Source organism: Adelges cooleyi, unplaced genomic scaffold (assembly GCF_023614345.1).
Source record: "Adelges cooleyi isolate 19-005CV unplaced genomic scaffold, UGA_ACOO_1.1 ACOO_flye_CR_arks_rails_tigmint_CR_PRNA_713, whole genome shotgun sequence".
Taxonomy (NCBI): domain Eukaryota; kingdom Metazoa; phylum Arthropoda; class Insecta; order Hemiptera; family Adelgidae; genus Adelges; species Adelges cooleyi.
In genome coordinates, this window is record NW_026096419.1 from 150,572 (window position 1) to 169,334 (window position 18,763).

Consider the following 18,763-nt stretch of genomic DNA (forward strand, 5'->3'; position numbering starts at 1 on the left):
ATAATGTTTTTATGATTCATAAAACGATCATTGAGTTGTTGAATGAACGAATCAAGAAATGGAATAAATAAAGTTATTTTAAAATATTCTTCAGCATCTTTTGCTGGGATATTCATGCGGTGTTTTTGACGCTTTGCTAATCTAGGAATTTTAATTGTAATTTCAAAATCATTTAATCTTATATTAAGATCATTTTATAGTTTGTTAAATTCAAGAGTAACGTTTTCTCTTATAGACATTAATTGGTTTTTTACTAAACTTATGTGTTCCATAGCTTCCGATAGATCAATATTTTTGGTCTGTAAATATTTACAAAGCGAATGAGTATATTGAAAAATATAATTCAGAATAGTTAGGGCTACGTTGAATTCTGATGCTTGTATAGCTAATAGAAGATGATTTGCTTTACTTGATGTATCACTATCGTTCCACAAAATTATTTCTTCTAAGCAATTTAAAATTGCAGGGAAAAATTCATAAAATGTTTCAATTGAGTTGTAACGCTCAATCCACCTAGTAGGACATAGTCTTTTCAGTTTTTCTTTTGAAGATGAAGATTCATTTTTTTTTAATTCGTCTAAATGTGTTGAAAAAAACTGTTGTCTCTTCGGAGTGTTAAAAAACATTATAACATGCTTCTATTGTATTCAAAGTATTCCTTATTCCTTGAATATTACATGCATTTGAGACAGACAGATTAAGATTATGGGCACTACAATGCACATATAATGCTCTTGGATGTCCTTTTTTTATTAAAGCTGCAACTCCATTAAATTTCCCACTCATACTTGCCGCCCCATCGTAACCTTGACCTCGTAGATTTTTTACTTCGATATTTAATTCTTTTAACTCAGTAATTATATGATTTGCTAAACTTTTTCCACTTACATCATATACCGGAACAAACTTCAAAAAATCTTCACGAATATTTTTGTTTTTACTATCATAATAACGAGTACATAGAGCAAACTGTTCAATACCCGATATATCAGCTGTTTCATCGGCTATTATTGAAAAAAAATTATGTTAATTAATTCTTTTTACAATTTTTGATGAAATAATTTCATAACAGATGCTTACAATTTCATTTTGTATTTTCCAACTTATGTATTGTGCATTTTTACTACAATTTTCTCTAGCTAATAAAAAACTTTCACCACCAGATTTTACAGTTGCCTTAAGGAATAATCTCAATAATGCCCGAAAAGTACCTTCATTTATTAATGGATCTTCAAGTTTAAGGACTCCAGAGTCACGGTGACCTCTAAGTGCGATGCCTTGTCGTCCACATAGAAGTACCGATTCAATTACTGGAACAATAATTTTTCGATTGTTTTCTTTTTGAATTTTTTCAGCTTTATTTAGTTGATGATAAACAGAGTCAGATTTTCCTGTAATGATTGCAGTAATTGATTGAAAATCGATTACACTATTTTGATGATAATTCTCTTTTTCATGGTTATTAAACCTTTCTACAGCGTGTTTCCATTTGTTAAAAGCTTCTGTGCAAAGCTGACCTAGCGGCTGACTACCCTTACCACCTTTTGATTGAGAAAAAAGCACACAATATTTACAATAAGCGCCATTTTTTACTTTACTATAGGCAAGCCAATTCCATTTTTCTAGACAGCTATACTGAAATTTTAATAGTTTTTTGACATGCTCAGTAGAAGGAAATGAAAAATTCTTACCTGGAATGTATATGTTTTCTAGATAATTAATTCTTTCAGCATCGGTCAATTTTTTACCAACATATATGCTAATATCGAAAATGCTATGATCGACTACAGCCTTTGTTTCTGTATTAGAAGTTTGAACATCACTAGTGGTAAGTTTAGAATTTTTAGGATTTGATTCTGATGAATCTGATTTTTTAAAATAAGCATTTATACGTTTCATAATTAAAAAAACATAAATAATTATTAATTATATACAAAATACAAAATTCACAATTTTATATTAACCGACTGCCTATAGGGTTTAGTTAAGATGAAAATTAAATTGTTGTTTGATAATAGTAGGTTAAATATTATTGCGATAAGCGATTGCCATAAACGTAAACACGTTTATGTCAATGTATACAATCATGGTTATTTATTATATTATATTAATCAATGATTATGACGTGATATCATAGACCTTATACCACGGTTTCAATATGTGATAATGATTTGTTATCTGCTGCAAAGCAGGCAATACTAAACTATTATATTGCTGAAATAAATAAATAGTGTTTACTGTAAAATATAATTAGACAATAACTAAAATTACCTTCCCAATTTTTCACTTTAGAAATACTCAGGGGGGGGGGTCTGGACCCGGGGACCCCCCTTGGTTGCGCCACCTTAATGACTCACACACGTCGTACGATTTCATCATAGCTGCGCGCTCGTGTTAACTTACCTTTTACCATGCGGCGGCGGCTGCGGCTGCGGCTCCGGGTTTTCAATAATTAAATTTTAGTTTAGTGTGAGTAGTGATTTACAATGGACTTGTTGCAAAAAATCGACAATCAACTCGAAAGATTGTTTATAACGTTTCCAGAACGGAGCACGTTTTTCAAATCGGTGTCGAAAATGTCAAGAAAATATTCAATTATGAAAAACATGGCGCAACAACTTGGATTTTCTGCAGCAGAAAACGACGACAAATATTCTAGTTGTATTTGTAATTCCACGGGAGGGGATCAAATCGATGATCCATGCACATGCGCAATCATCTTTCAAAAATCAAACTTTCCCGTCCAGTGGTTGTGATCACGTACTTTTACACATTTATCTCCAAACGGCACCGAGCAAGATTCACACCGGGATGTTTTATCGAACTTGTCTTGTTCAGATACAGTCAATTGATACATATCAATATTTGTTTTCAATATGTCCAATACTTGTCGGCCCAAAGCTACTAAAGCGTTGACAAGATGTTTTGCCGCATCCGGACCACGGTACAACACTGGAGCTTTTGGTAAGACGTCACATATGTTGTCGGGCAGTATGTTTGGGTCTGGACGAACGTAGAAGCAGTAGCTTATAGGGATATGTTCGTTCTGTATACATGAACTATTTGTTATTTGTTTATTGACCGGTTTTAACAAACATTCCATATCTGCATACACTATTAATGTTATTGGTACTTCTCTGCGGATGTTATTGAATTTTAAAATAGCCTTTTCTGATCCCGGATCCGGAAGTACAGCCCTGGCTTCTTTGAACTTTTCACATTCTTTTAAGTGTTCATCCAGACCAATCGCACCCCAAAGCTGAGTTAAGAGTGGTGCATCATGAAACGATTTTAAACATCTTTTACAATAGTAGTCTTGATGTTGATGGTTTGTCCTTTGTTTACTGACAAGACGAGAAAAATTAGATATAAAACAGTAATGATTGTTACTGTCGGCTGAAGTTATCAGCAACAAATCAATATGTTCAATCATGTTTGTCCGTTTCTTCGTGATTCGCAGTGGGTAAACATTGTTTTTATCGTCCAGTGCAAACACATTAACTGATAATGTAGGGTGTTTCGTTCAAATTTATTTATTTGAAATATAGGCGTGTGAAAATCTATACCCGAAAAGTTAATATTTTTTTCTCGGTCTAACTCAATATAACGAGGATTCCAAACTTCTTCGCGACATCCGGTCATATATTTACTTAAGATTGCCCACTTAAAACACATATTATCTGAATTTTTCACATTAATAATAGCTTTTTTATTTTTTACACATTTTGGCAGATCTATAAAAGAGCTTCCTGATAGTGGTGAATATTTGTGAATACGAATTAATAAGCCATCGAGCAAAAGCAGTGTCCATCCTGAGCCTTTAATGTCAAGTGTTTCTCGTTCGAATTCCAATTTTTGTATAATTTTTTCCAATAACTCCACGTAGTCTGTTCCTTGATCAATCTTTTTATTAGTAGTTTTAAATCCAACATTCTTTGATTGACCTGTCGTTTGATGAAAATATGTAGCATGTAGGACAACGTTTAATTTTACAAGACCGTTTTATGTAGAATTTTGCAATAGTTCAATGATTTCATCACAAATGTCGATAATAAATTCAGTTATTCCTTCAATATCTGATTGGTTTTTGTAAAAGAATGTCTGAACGTGAGAATTAAGTGCAGACTGCAATTGTACAAATCCATTACCTTGGACTTGCATACATACCATCTTAGTAATTTTTTTCCTAATTCTATTCATAAATCCATCGTCTGCGTTAGACCGTTTTAAAGAATCAGTTTCGGTTGTAGTAATCACAGATGGTCTGTGGTTATCCAAGAATAAACAGTGTTGATCTAATTCATTTTTAGATCTAAATGAAATGCCACACCCACATAGAAACGTAATTTCACTCATTTTCCAAATCAACTGTAACAAACAATAAATAACTGATGTATACATGTTATAATATTTAAATACCATTATTTTATTTCGATTTTATATAAGTATCCAATAGTAAGATAATTTGCAAACTCATTCAATATATTCAATATTGTGGTTAGCCCCGAAGGGGATCCCCTACTACTGCGGACCGACTAGTAGCACTGGGTGCTAATTGCGGGCCTGAGAAGGTGTGTCACAAGAAGAAGTGACCTGTCAGAATGCCACTTGTCGAAAGGGCTCTACGTCGCGTTAGTCGCCTTTTACGACATGAGCGAAGACCTTGGTAGTATTCTTTCTCCCTAACCACAAGTATCTATTTATATAATAAATAAACAAATCTCCGTGTATACGTTTATAGTAATAATTATTTATTATTATTTTGTTAAATTGTAAAATACAATGATATTTGATCTATTCTAAATTTAAAATAATAAACTATTATTCAATCAAATAATTGTAATAACAAATTTTTAATTTTGTAAAATATTGTGATACAATAATTATTTGTTATATAATATTATTGTATATCATAATTATAAGCGTTTCCCGTTTTCCCATGATATATTAATTTAAACTTTTCTTCACTGAGATTGTATAGTTCGCATTCCTGATCAGTCATTTTTAGTCTTGGTAAAATTAGTTGCTCCGAATCATTATTGAGTGTTGCCAAAAGTGCCTTTCCGTATCGGGTGACAATAGAAGATAAACTTTCAACAACTTAAACCTTTTCAACTTGTAAATCTGACATTTTCAAATAGATTTTCTTAGTCTTTTGGTTGTTAATTTGTTGTAATAATTTGTCCATTGATCTAAAAACAAAAAACAAAAACACATATTATATATAACAAATAGATATAATTATACAGAATGAATCTTAAAAATAAAATCCATAACAGATAACAACTATACAATGTCCTTTAAATGTAATATAATTATCATTGTGATGAAGAAAACCTAAATCCATTTAAAATGAAATTTATTATCGGTGTACTAAAATAGAAGTAGACATGACTGATGCAAGGATAAGTATATTATTATTAATTTATATTTTATTTTGTATTTATCATTGGCCTTAAGTATATTTAAATACTACACATACTACATGTATATTGGGTTGCTTACTTATTTTAATTAAAGGTAATATAATTATTTTTATTTGTTTTATTTTTTATTTATCAATTGCCTTAAGTATATTTAAATACTACATATACAACATGTATATTGGGTTGCTTTTAAAATTTTAAGTACTTAGGCGCTAATATAAATCATAAAAATAATATGCATTACGAGATTAAGTCCAGGATAAGTGCAGCAAACCGAGGATACCATGCAATGAGAAAAATGTTCACATCGAAACTGCTTTCTAGAGACACAAAGAAAAAACTATGCATTGCCTACTTGCGCCCCATTGTCATGTACGGATGTGAGACATGGTCCACGACGCAGGGTGACGAGAATAACCTATTGACTTTCGAAAGGAAAATACTTAGAAAAATATATGGGCCTATATTAAACCCCAATACTGGTGTATACGAGCGAAGAAAAAACGCTGACTTAAACAGTCTGTTTAATACAGCCAATTTAAAAGATTTCTAAGGTCGAAAAGGTTAGAGTGGGCTGGCCATGTTTGGCGTGCAGAAGGTGGACTGATAAGACAGGTACTCATCAACAAACCAAATAAAAAACGACCTGTAGGAAGGCCAAGACAACGGTGGTTGGACCGAGTTAAGGACGACCTGAAGAGATTACGCAATGGAGCAAGTATTGAGGATGCAGAGGATCGAGAAGTTTGGAGAACTTTGGTAGAAGCTGCGAAGCGCCTAAATGGCGCGTAAAGCAAAAAAAAAATATTGGGTTGCTTACTTATTTAATTTAAGAGATATAATATAGTATTGAAAAATATAATTCTAGTATTCATATGTATATAATAATATATATATATATATATAGTTGATTAAAACTGATGAAAAAGTGAACCGTGTGTGTGTGTGTGTGTTAAGCGTTATGTGTGATATCCGAATCAGTTATCAGTGAGAAGTATAGTATGTATTCATCACATATTTGTATTACAAATAATAATAATAATATTGGGCCATTGACAGAATGTAAGTAATATTAAATTTTGTTTTATACATTGTATATTTAATTTAGAACTTGTTTCACAAGAATAGTATATATACATAATAACATGCACTGAAACCGTGCGCGCGCGCATGTGTGTTTTAATCAAAAGAGTGAACTGAATCAACTGAGTGTGGCGATAAGAATGAAATTCACGTATATCATAATATGGTTGTATTCAATTTTATGTTATCATTATTATTAAACTTATGCGCTGTTGATCAAAAAATAATCACAGGCGACAACAGAATGATTAGACCGCTACGTCTCGGCGTCAGCCCTTGTGTGTTGTCGGATTTTGTTTGTATACATATATATATTTTTTTTATGTTAGCCTTGACAGTATAATGTATACGTATGCATGTTATATTGTATTATAATCGAAGATTATTGTTAGTTCTAAAAATTTTAGTGTGTATGTGAAATGGATTACAAATTATTCTTTTTCCCTCCGCGATGTTGTCTATATTTTTTAATGAAATTAGTATTTGTTCGACTCTTAACCTAATGTGTGCTACTCTGTTAGATTATCAGTATAAGCAAATAAAAATTGAAGTCCACAGTGACACAAAGTAAGTTTTTTTTTAAATATAAAAATTCTTTGATGCTTGGTACAAACGACATATTAAGTCAGAAACAGTAGATTATCATAAGTGAACATTCGCGTGTTGTACCAAACCACTAATCAACTATTAAAACATTCTGCTACTTTATCAGATTATTTTAGTAGATAACCGTTATCAATACAACTTACTATTATATAAAAAAAAATGTAACAAGATCAAAGTATTAAGTCAAAAATGATAATTTTTTAATTAAGTCGTTTGTATCAAGTATCAAACAAATTTTCATAAATCTAAAAATCTATAAATTTTTTTTTTTTTTAGAATTTCACGGCCTCGGAGTTGGTGTAAGTTTGCATGCATCATCAACTCGAAACATCTTCAGTTACTTCATTCTCGGAACTAATAAAGAACCTGTTGTTCACCTAATGTGGTAAAATTTGATTTCTTTCAATTTGTATATTATAATTATTATTTTGATATAATTTTTTTTTAATTGTAGTAGATGTGTTGGAAATTTATCCAATGATGAAAACACGGACCAAATATAATGAAAAGAATATGTTTGTGCATGGACTTCAGAAAACAACAAAAAACGGTACTTACTAAAAAAAAATTATATGTGAAATTGAAGGGTACAGGGAAAAACCCATCAAAGTCACTTTTTAATAATACCAATTTTTGTTATAAAATTCATTCTTTACTTTTAAGCTATTTAAATTTCAAACTCTTTCTTTACTTTATATTTGGTTCAATATATATAATTACATATATGATTTTTCATTTTTATGAAATTATCTGAAAAATATTTTTACAATATAATATGACTACTTATCTACTAATGGTACCTAGTACCTTGGCCTATTCCACCTAACCCAAATAAGGATTTTAAAACAAGGAAAACAATTTTTTTTTTTAAAAATGTTATTCCCGTTCTAATACTGGTAGGTTAGGTTGTCGGTTAGGTTTGTCTTTTTCGCCAGCAGATTCACTCTGGCCTCGCAACGTGCTGGCAACACCCCAACGTGGAACCAATCCGACCTAAAAAGCCAAAAATTAAAAAAAGACATATAAAAACGACCGACAATACACATATAGCAAAAAAAGCCGAAATACATACAATGGTTTATGTGAGGCGGCCTGGATAAAAAGTGCGGGTTATGACCTCAACGAAATCTCCAATAAGTTCCGCTAAAATGTTAAAAACCGTTTTGAAATCTGTCCGTCTACTGAACAGACAGAAAAGTATTTCCAACAGATAGCAATTCGGCTTTGCGAAATTCCTGTGGACATCTGTTGGCGAGATCAAGCCGGTCACTGTCAATCGAACGTACGGCTGATCGTCTTTAGTTCCGTACATTCTAGTCAGGCGTCGTAGGCTAAACGCTGTCCCGTATGATTACGGGTACCCCATTCCACAGTCAAGGCCAATAACTGTGCCCGCCAGCATAAGCCAAATACTCGCGGCCTAAAACAAATGTATACAAACTTTAGTATGAACTATCCATAAAATGTCTAGTAAAACCTAGCCAATAAAACTTCTAAAATCGTATAACAACTGGAAAATTCGAAACCATAAAAAACCATTAATCAAACAAAAACAATCCCATAAAATGAAATCCTTTGACAAAATTATACTCACTTCACGTGCGGGACATAAGAGTATATCACCCTTTAGCCCTAAAAGTATGCATGAAATTATACGACGGTCATTATATAAAGCTTACTAATGTACTAATACAAATTTGTTTTAGGTATGTGTCCAGTCAAACGTAGAAATGCATAGCAAATGATTTGTTCTGCTTTCCGACTTAAAATAACAGTTTATACGAATTATAAAATATACGTAATACAACAGCTAAATTTTGTAATGGTACCCACTGTGCAATGTGTTATATAAACGTTTATAGGAAGTTATACCTATGTCAACATGAAACATTGTTTTAATTATTATTTTTGCGATGAATCGATTTTATAGGGATCGTTAATGTCCTAATTAAAAACATAATACAACGCAATAGTATATGTAACATTACTATAACATCATAAAAGCGTCTACACGATATTTCACAAAACTCCCCTGTAATGTTGCCGAGGTTGCTAATTTCGTGCATCTGTAACTTAAAATAGGACAAAAAAATAATTCCGTATTTATTATAGCTGACCCGAGATTTAATCCCGTAACCTATCGTTCCCTACGCCTACTTTCCTACCTATCTGAGTTGAGAGACCGATGAGAAATTTGGAAAAAATAGCTGCGTATTTATATGCATTTTTTAAGTTTACTTCTAATATTTTTAATAATAATTATTAAATATAAAAACTTTATTAAAGGTCTGCTTCAAATAAATTGTTTTCCTAATTATTAGACACAGGAATGGAATGTATATACATTTGTACTTAATATAATTGTGAGGCGACATTCCAGAACCTACTATTTCCAAAATTAACAAAATTTAGTTTCATATTAATTCTTACTGGGAAAAATGCGGGAAATCGAATGCTGCCATCAGATTTTACCTAAACGTACTATTTCCTTTGTTAAAATCAATTTAAATTTCATGAATGACGTCAAAACGCACTATTTCCAAAGGCAAAAGTTAATCAAAAGTTACTATTTCCAAATTATGTCAAAACGTACTATTTCCCATATTAAATAGTTGATCCATTTGAAAAAATGAAGCAAAACGTACTAATTCTTCAAATTTTTACAAAACGTACTATTTCCAAAGTACACCATAGTGTACTATTTCCCGTAGTACGAAGATAGGGGATTAAATTGAATTAAATACATAACGTACTATTTCCATTGGTTTTAAACTTGTATAAAATCTTTTTTAAATTATATTATTATTACATTTAACTATAGATAAATATTGTACGGGTTTTTATTTTTTTGCTTATTTTATCAGCTGACAATAAAATCATCATGTCTCTAACTTCATTATTATTGATAACAAATTGCGCCAAAACTACAGTATTGTGTATTATCACATAATTCGGCATTCAGTCATAGGTTCCCAGATAGTCAGCAGCTCCCAAGTTACCACACTGTTATCACACGGTTATCATCACAAAATAAAACTTAATTTTTTTTAGTAAATATTTCTCATTTTTATATTTTTATTAAATATACTAAACTCTTTTATTTCATAAAAAAAAACATAATAAAATAATATTTGAGCATAATTATCCTCACCTTCTTGTAATAGCCAACGTGTTAAATATTTTGATTTAATACATTATAAATATAATCATTGGTACATATATGGAAGCTTAGCACCTTAATTTTCAACAACACCCAAAAATGTATTATTTGTATTCATTAAATATTTATACCTAGTTGTAGACGTCGTACTTATGTAGAAGTGCTGCTTAGAAGAAAATTAAAGGTTGCACTCCATAAAGCTTTTTAAATTAATGATTCTTGTTTACAGATATTGATGACAACTGAAAACTATTGCCGACTTATATGAAAGTACTACATTGGTGTGCCTCTGAAGTCTTGTTTATTTTATTAGCTCTTATAAATTTGTACGATAATTATAATTCAAGTAATTTTGATGGAGTTAACAAGTGTATCTTCAATTGATCAAAAAGCATCATTCGATGATGCCTTTAACAATAAATTAAAAAATTTTAACTTAACTGGTTCAAAAACAGTATTTTTTTAATGTATAAGTAATTTTTTTCTTTTTTCTACTGTAGTAGAAACTGCATTTTGTCTTTCTGGACATTAGAGCAAAAACTATTGGAAATCCCTTCATAATCATAACTATAATTCATAGTTAAAGTATAAGTTGTAATATTACAGTATGTTAGTAAATAATTAATTATTATACTTACATAGCAAAAAGATTTTGCCATGATGACTAGCATTTGCTGACACTGTTGTCCAAATAATGGAGCCGCATCAAAAGTACCGTCAATATAAATATTAGGACTTTCTCTGAGCAATCTTAATATTTTCATGAGTAAAATATGTAAATAAACTAATATTAGCTATTTGTTTAAAACGTTTGTTATACTAAACTTTAACGAAGTCGTTTTCTTCAAATCCCGATTTGCCTGGTCATTTTTTTTGTTCATAACAATTACACTTTGTTCAACATTTTCTTCATCTTCACTTGAGGAACTAGAAAATATCTCTTGTTCTTCGTCAGAACTAGAATCATGAACTGAATATTCAGTAGTAACACGACTAGTACTTGGTTTATTTATAAATGTTTCGGGTTCTTCAAATGTATCTTCATCAACACTTTTAACACTCCTGCCAGGAACAACATCCATTTTCTTTTTTCTACTTTTTCTATCTGATGTGGTTTCTTTTGCTCTACTTTCAGAAAGGTATTCTTCGAAAGTTTGCACCTAACTTGTCTCTGGGTTTGTAGAAGTATCAGTAGTTGTTAATTGAATATCTGTCAATTTCTGGAGTACTTTACTAGGGTCTAAAGGAAAAATTCCAGAAGCTTTGAACCCAGATTTTAAATTTTGTGCTGAAGTTTGGTTTACATTCAGTTTATCCAAGACTCTCTTAAGAACTCTTGGAAATTCAGTCTTGAGAATGCATCCACGATTTTTAGCTTTCCATTGTGTTAATGAATCTCTCCAAGCCATTTTCAGTGGCCTGAAAAAGGCGACATCTAAAGGGTGGCACAAATGAGTAGAGTTTGGTGGAAGTAGCATGAATTTTATATTATTCTGCTCACATTCTTTTATAATTTGGAGAGACACGTGACTGGCCAAGTTGTTACCAATGAGAGCTTTAGGTTTATCACCTTGTTTTTTGAAGTATGGAAGTACAATATACAAAAACCAATCTTCAAAAATTCTTCCATCAAACCATCCTGATTTTGAACGATTATATCTGGCTCCTTTTGGCCCAATTTCCGTCCAAGCGTTATACATATTTTCAGCCTTATATACGATGTATGGTGGTAATAAACAGCCGGAGGCTGTCCCAGCAAACATTACCGATGCATTTGACTTTGATGAGTCCATAAGCCTTTCAGGATGACGGTAACCACGTCTAGCAATAATTTTTTTACGACCTGGATCATCTGTTATGTAAGTCTCATCATAGTTGACTATGCACTCGGGAGTTATACCTTCTAAAGATACTTTTAATTCATCAAAGTAAGTAGTAATAGTTGAAACAGATATGGCAGCACGTGATCGTTTTATATTTTCAGCCATGCGTTCACTAAGATACTCTCGATTACGAGACATAAACCCTTTAAACCAGTCAACTCCTGGCATATTATTTTGAAATCTCTTTTCAAACACCTTTTTTGTCTAAAAATGACTTGACAATAAGTCTTATATCATACCCTCCTAATGGGAAACCCCATTTACAAGCCACTATAATTCCTTCTCGGAGTTTACATTCATCATCTATACTAAGTACTGCCAGTCTTCCTACTGGTAAACAATTTTTTTTTTGTAAAGTGGATTTGGGTATTCCATATTTTTCAGATGCCTTCCGATAAGATAGTCCATTCTTACAATCTTGTACTGCCTGGGTTAAAGTTTCACAGCTAAAATTTTTATAAGGTCTACTTCCTATTTTTTTCTTATATTCAAAAACCATTTTGAAACTAAAAATATATTATTTAATTGGTATTAATAATGAAAATATTAATACAATTAAAGTTTTTTTTAATTTTAAAGTGACAGTAGGTTTAACATGGGACAGTAGTGTAACATGGGACAGGTGTCCCAAGTTACCCCAAAGTTGATTAAATTTGATTACGTCTAGACCTTATCATGTACTAATTACATTATGGTGATAACCACATTTAAATTTGATTTACAATATATTCACCTCTTAAATAACATATAAATATATTTCATCATTCAACTAAGATGCGCTCAGGACTTAAACCTAATTCATATATATTTTATAGCTTTTAAAATATGCTACTTAATTATACAATTAAACAATAATTACCTTGGTTTATTCGGCAGTAAGTACTCCAGTAGTTTGCATTAGTGTGTTTCCCGCGTAAATAAATTGATAATGATAACAAAAAGATAATTCAGTGCTGCCAGACGACATAATTCAAAATTTCTTAAATATGGCCCAAGTAACCCGGTTTTACTGTACATCTTAATATACAATACACAGGTAATTTCTAAAATGATGGTTTTTACCTTCTGGCTTCAGGGGTACTAAATATAATCGAACAACCTTCTTCACCATGTCCTCTTACTGTACCAGCATAAATATTGACTCCCAAGATAGCTGCTCTATCACGATATGGGCAATTAATAGGAATTTATCGGATTCATTTACATAATTTGATGCGCCAGTAGCATAAACGAAATTGCCTGTTAGGTGCAATGCATATTTTATGTGTATGGTAGCGCATATTGCATAGGGTGTGGTGTGAAGTAATTGATGATAACAACTACCCGGTTCATCCGAATTTCCTATAATATGCCAGAAATGGTTTATGTAGGGACCCATGAGTTCATATTTGATATAATTTCTATAACATTTTAATACTTTTTATCATTAAATTATAGTTATTATGATTACTCACTATACAACATGATAATACAATATTGATAAGAAAAAATATACTATAAGATGGCTTGGGAACCTATGGCAGCTTGTCCATAATTCCACCATATTACAATGCAAACAACAGATTTTTCTTTTTTTTCTCCGGTGTGCTAATATACTTCATCTAAAAGCACTGTAGTTATCACGTAGGTACCCCACTTAATAAAAACATTAGTAAATGTATCAAACTATGTACATTGTACTTAACCAAATGAGCACCATACAATTCTGAATAGTTACGAACGAATTTTCTTAGATATAGTAATGCCTTATTGTTTAAGGCATGTAATGTATGTTGACAAATTAATATTCGAATACCATATACTAATAACATCAAATTATTAGAGTAATCTTGCTGATTAAACCTTTTAAAACCACTGGTCCAGACTAAAAAAAAATGTTCGAAGCTCTGAGGCTTTCCGGTATTCAATATCATAAAGTGATCTAGTTAAACGATCTTAATGTCTTTAATTCACAACTAATTTCACTAATCTTATCGTCTGACAATCTAACGCATTTATTCCCTCTGACCCATAACAGAATTAACTTATTTACTACACCCAAACAGACATTATGCATATAGTCCAAACAAACTATATTTGGTATGTTTATTGGTTAAGCAAGTAATAGATAATTAACTTTATAGCACTAATTATTGTACTTATTGCGAAAAGATTCGTCACTTCGTAAAGAAGAATCCCTCGTGGCGTGTGAATAGTGTGTCCCACCTGAACTATCAACATATGTATAGTCATTGTAGTAGGCTGTTATTATTTTATATATAATACAAATATATTTGATGTGCCTGTGTGCAAATATTAACTTCACGCTAGGTATCTAAATTAAGTGCCTACCTAAATATATCGGTTAACAAAAAAATGATCGACAAGAGACATTTTACGACAATTATTATTAATCTCCTCGGTTTTCGGATGATTTTCCAAGAAGTTATGATGATTGCATCGAACCAATCTTTTGTCGTCAGTAATAATATTGTCTATGGCCCATTCTAACCGTTTGTAGATAATATTTTCGACTGCATTCAACCATTCTTGTCTTACAGTAAGTCTGTGGTTGTCCGTATTATAGTGTTTAATCGAAGAATCGTATGGAAATATTTCGCTGTCCGAATTTTCGGTAGACTCTGACGTCAGACTCGAATGCTGTATATCGACAAAAAATTGATAAGTAGAATAGTGAAAATGTAGAAATTATAGTATAGCTATAGTGTAATTACCTTATAGCTGGACCCGGTTGTTTTAAACATCGGGTGTGTGGAATTTTCCACCTGACGACACGCTTCGTCGTAGTCAGATTCGTAAGTGTTCAATATCAAGTCGATACAGTTTAAAGCGAAATACATGGTTTTGTGCGCATCGAGTTCACGGTGGGTCATTATGAGATATCCCGGGATGACTTTTTGCTTGAGCAGCACCACGCATGTACCACCGATCAAATCCATGTATTTATCCCGGGAACTGTCGTCGAGACCCATGCACTTGGACATGAGCTGCGAGATACACAAAGACTCGGTGGTCTGTAACGCGCGGTACAGATAGTTCATTTTGCAGGCACTGTATTGGCATCTGTCCACCAGAGGAGTTATTTCTTCGTAAAAAGCGTTACGAACAATGTCGTTTGTCAATTGTTTACACGTGGAATTGGCCTGAGACAAAATTATTGACTTTTCCAACTGAAAATCATATGAAAAATGGAGTTTATTCGAAGTGCTTGCTCGAAACATTAAAACTCCGTTACAAACCATCATACGTCTTGTAGGTATAGTCTTACTTTATTTGTCAGGGTTTTATAATCTACAGCACTGGTTGCGCAACCTTGCAGAGGAATTCTTACTCGCAGTACAGAATCGATCCCGTTCAAAAGGTGCACGTGAAAAATCCAATATTCACTATGAGGTCCGGATTTTTTCGGTCTGAACAAAACGGGCACTCGTTTCGTTTGCCCGGGACCTATGACGCCAGGTCTATTATCAAAGTAAAACGATCCGAATAACGGCGTGTTCGATAAACTACTATTGCACTGTAGTACTGTAGAGGAGGGCATTTCTTCTTTCGTCCATTTGTAATGCACAGAGGTTTCGCCACGGTTTTCAATAAGTATATCGTTTAACATGATGTCCTCGCCGACTCTAGTGGTTTGCACAGAATTAAAAATCGACTTAAGCACATCTTTCCGGCCACAACGATTGTTGTCACCTATTGTAAATTCGTCTTCGTTTATTTTAACCAAAATACGCGGACGTTCGGCGACGAGTTTTCCACTGGAATTCGGCGGTACATCACAGATACGAATCGACGGTATAACTTTGGCATTACCTTTTGGTAATGCATTTGTGATTTTCTTTCCGACTATCGCCAAAGACTGCGGATCTTTCAGCGGCATTGGCCTCATTGCCTTTAGCATGCGTAATTCTTCGCAGAGGCCAGCTTGAAAGAACCGAGCGTCGAGGTCAGCTCGTGCGTCTCTCCCGATCTGTTGCATTCCTTGTTCAAAACGTACCACGTCCGGTACATAAATATTTGTGTATCCTTCGGTCTCTTTGATCAGCGAATCCGAATCGTTGTTATTGTTGTACATACATGTCTTTTTTAACTTTTGCGCTTGGTCGATCATCCACTTAACTTCAATTTTCGATCTATACTCGTCGGGAATACGATTCATCAACAACGATGTAGCGCTGCGACATACCTAATTAATATATAAATACTACAGTACAACAACTTTAGTGCTCGGTTGTCGAGAACAACAGCTTGCCTTTTTTATGTCTCACCATTAAACCGAGATGCTCGTGTTGTTGTTTTCTCATTTTAAGCCATCTCTTCCAGTTTTTCAATTGACGACATTCGACCACGTCTTGGCAAGAAACCACTTCGTCGGCCGTCTCGACGGGTTTGTATTCAAATACGTTTTTAACCTCGAGTGACATTTTTTTTTTATTTACAGCAAAACAAAAAGTTTAAAAACTCAATTTATATCAGATAATAATACGCACATGTATATGTATATATATATATATATTTTCAACATTTCAACATATCCATGACGACAATTTAGTAACTAAACATCGAATTATAATTTATACATCCGATAATCCATATAGCCACCAAAATGGCCCTCTCTCTGGGGCCACTTGTTTGGTGCCGTTAGGTGCCAACAATTTCAAATCAATAAACCGTGCCCAAATGTGCCGATAGGTGGGAATAACGGACGTAAAAAACTAAAAAAAAAACAAATTTTTATTAAAGCGTATGAAAGTGATTAATTCCTTGTGCTTGTGGCGGAATTTCTTCGAAGCTCAAGTCCAATGTCCTCAGCCGATGCCAAGACAGCATTTCTTTATTGCCAAAGTCAACGTAGAGGACGGTGACCGTGCCGGATCGGGGTACTTCCAGAATCTCGACCCTGTACCACGCTTGGTCCGAGGAATGTTGGGCGGCTACCGCCATACCAACTTTTGGAGTGAACATCATACGATTTGTACCTGTGTCTTCGTAAGCCGTTTGTAGGGTCTTCATGATGTCATCTAGCGCAGTCGGGCCTTGGTAGTAAATCCTTACATAAAGCTCACCGGGTGTCACGACGTGAAACCCTAACCTAACGACTTGGAAGTCGATAAAAGAGGCTAGATCATTTTGGAAAATAACTGGATCATTAATGGAAAAATTTGTTTCGCTATTGCTTAAATAGCATGAAAACTTAGCTTTATCAAAGTACTTTAGTTAATACATTAAAGTCAGTGGGACAGTTAGAGTCAACAAAGCTAGTAGACAAACTGAAGGTGTTATATAATGTGAAAGTGGTTGAATGAGTTCTTCACGAATAATCTCACCGTGTTCAATTGTTTCAATTAAAGAATTAGGTTCACTACTATGTCTCTGTTTTTTTAAAGTATTAGCTAAAGAACACTTGGGTTCGTATACATGTTTCGGCATGATACCCAAAAACACCCCGTAATGTGTTGAACAACAGGCCCCATCTGTCCGCATCAGGTCCATGTAATTTCTTGTCCATTATTGCTGAATAAACTGGACCAGACAACGACCACTGATCACAAAAAACATACTTTCCCAGCCATGGAAATGAGAAAAGCGAAACGCGTCGTATTCGCCTCTCCATATCCCCCGTGTACCTAATCCGTCGTTGCAAGGACACAAAATATTTTTCTACTTTCGATGCAAAGATGTGCGTACAACATTTCTATTTCTTCTCGAGTTTCTATGGGATCTTGTCAAGGATAAGTTTAATACACGTGATCATTGGCGCATATTAGGTTAAAGGGGATTTGGAGTATCTAAACTCCCTCAACCGGAAAGCCACTCCCATTGGCGTATGTATCGCCAATTGTTCATGGCTTTTAAATTTTCAAAACAGTAAAATAAAAACTATAAATACTAAACAAGAATATTTCATATATTAAAATTACCTACAATCGGCTCTGTCCATACTTTCATGCATGTATGACTCATTGATTAATACTCGAAAACTGCAATTCTCAGTATATACTTATAGTCTCCATACATGGAACTAAATCTACCGACAAACAGTATTAACTGCAGTGTTGAAAATTTGCAATCAAAATATTCGCCGTTTAGACAGAACTGAGGGTAATAGTAAGTACAGTTTATAATTTATAAATAATTAGTTTATTTGTTTTCTATGAACAGAATAATGTGTATATTATTATGTTAACACACATTACACAAAACAGATAGATACTGGTCAGGTCTTATGACAAGTTTGTATAAATGTGATTACCACGGTGCTCACGTTAAAGTGATAAGTTCCAGATGTTGTTCATATATTGGCTACAGGGTTTAATTATACTCGAAACTAAAAATACATTCCAAATTGTAGGACCTGATAACACACTAAATAGTTAGTACAATATGCAATAATTGTTTATACATTTTTTAAACTTAATATTGTATTCTGATTACAGCTGTTCCAAAAAATGGCTGTGTATTTGAAATTGTGTTACAAGGTTACCTTTCCCATATTTATGGGCAACATTTCGTAACCCGGTCAAAAGATCGTTTAAAGAAGAAACTATAACCAGATAATGAAAAATAAATTTAAATATTTTATTGTCGGTTGTCTATAAATTTGC

General features: G+C 32.9%; 1 long non-coding RNA gene and 1 pseudogene across 1 annotated transcript; both read left to right on the forward strand.

Moving 5' to 3' along the window:
* Nucleotides 1-5,715: 5,715 nt before the first annotated feature.
* LOC126845213 (uncharacterized) lies at nucleotides 5,716-6,218 on the forward strand (annotated as a pseudogene).
* A 744-nt stretch (nucleotides 6,219-6,962) lies between these two features.
* Nucleotides 6,963-8,950, forward strand: LOC126845210 (uncharacterized). The gene is made up of 4 exons (XR_007686734.1): nucleotides 6,963-7,076; nucleotides 7,392-7,500; nucleotides 7,570-7,665; nucleotides 8,822-8,950. It is a non-coding gene; the product is annotated as an uncharacterized LOC126845210 (long non-coding RNA).
* Nucleotides 8,951-18,763: the final 9,813 nt, after the last annotated feature.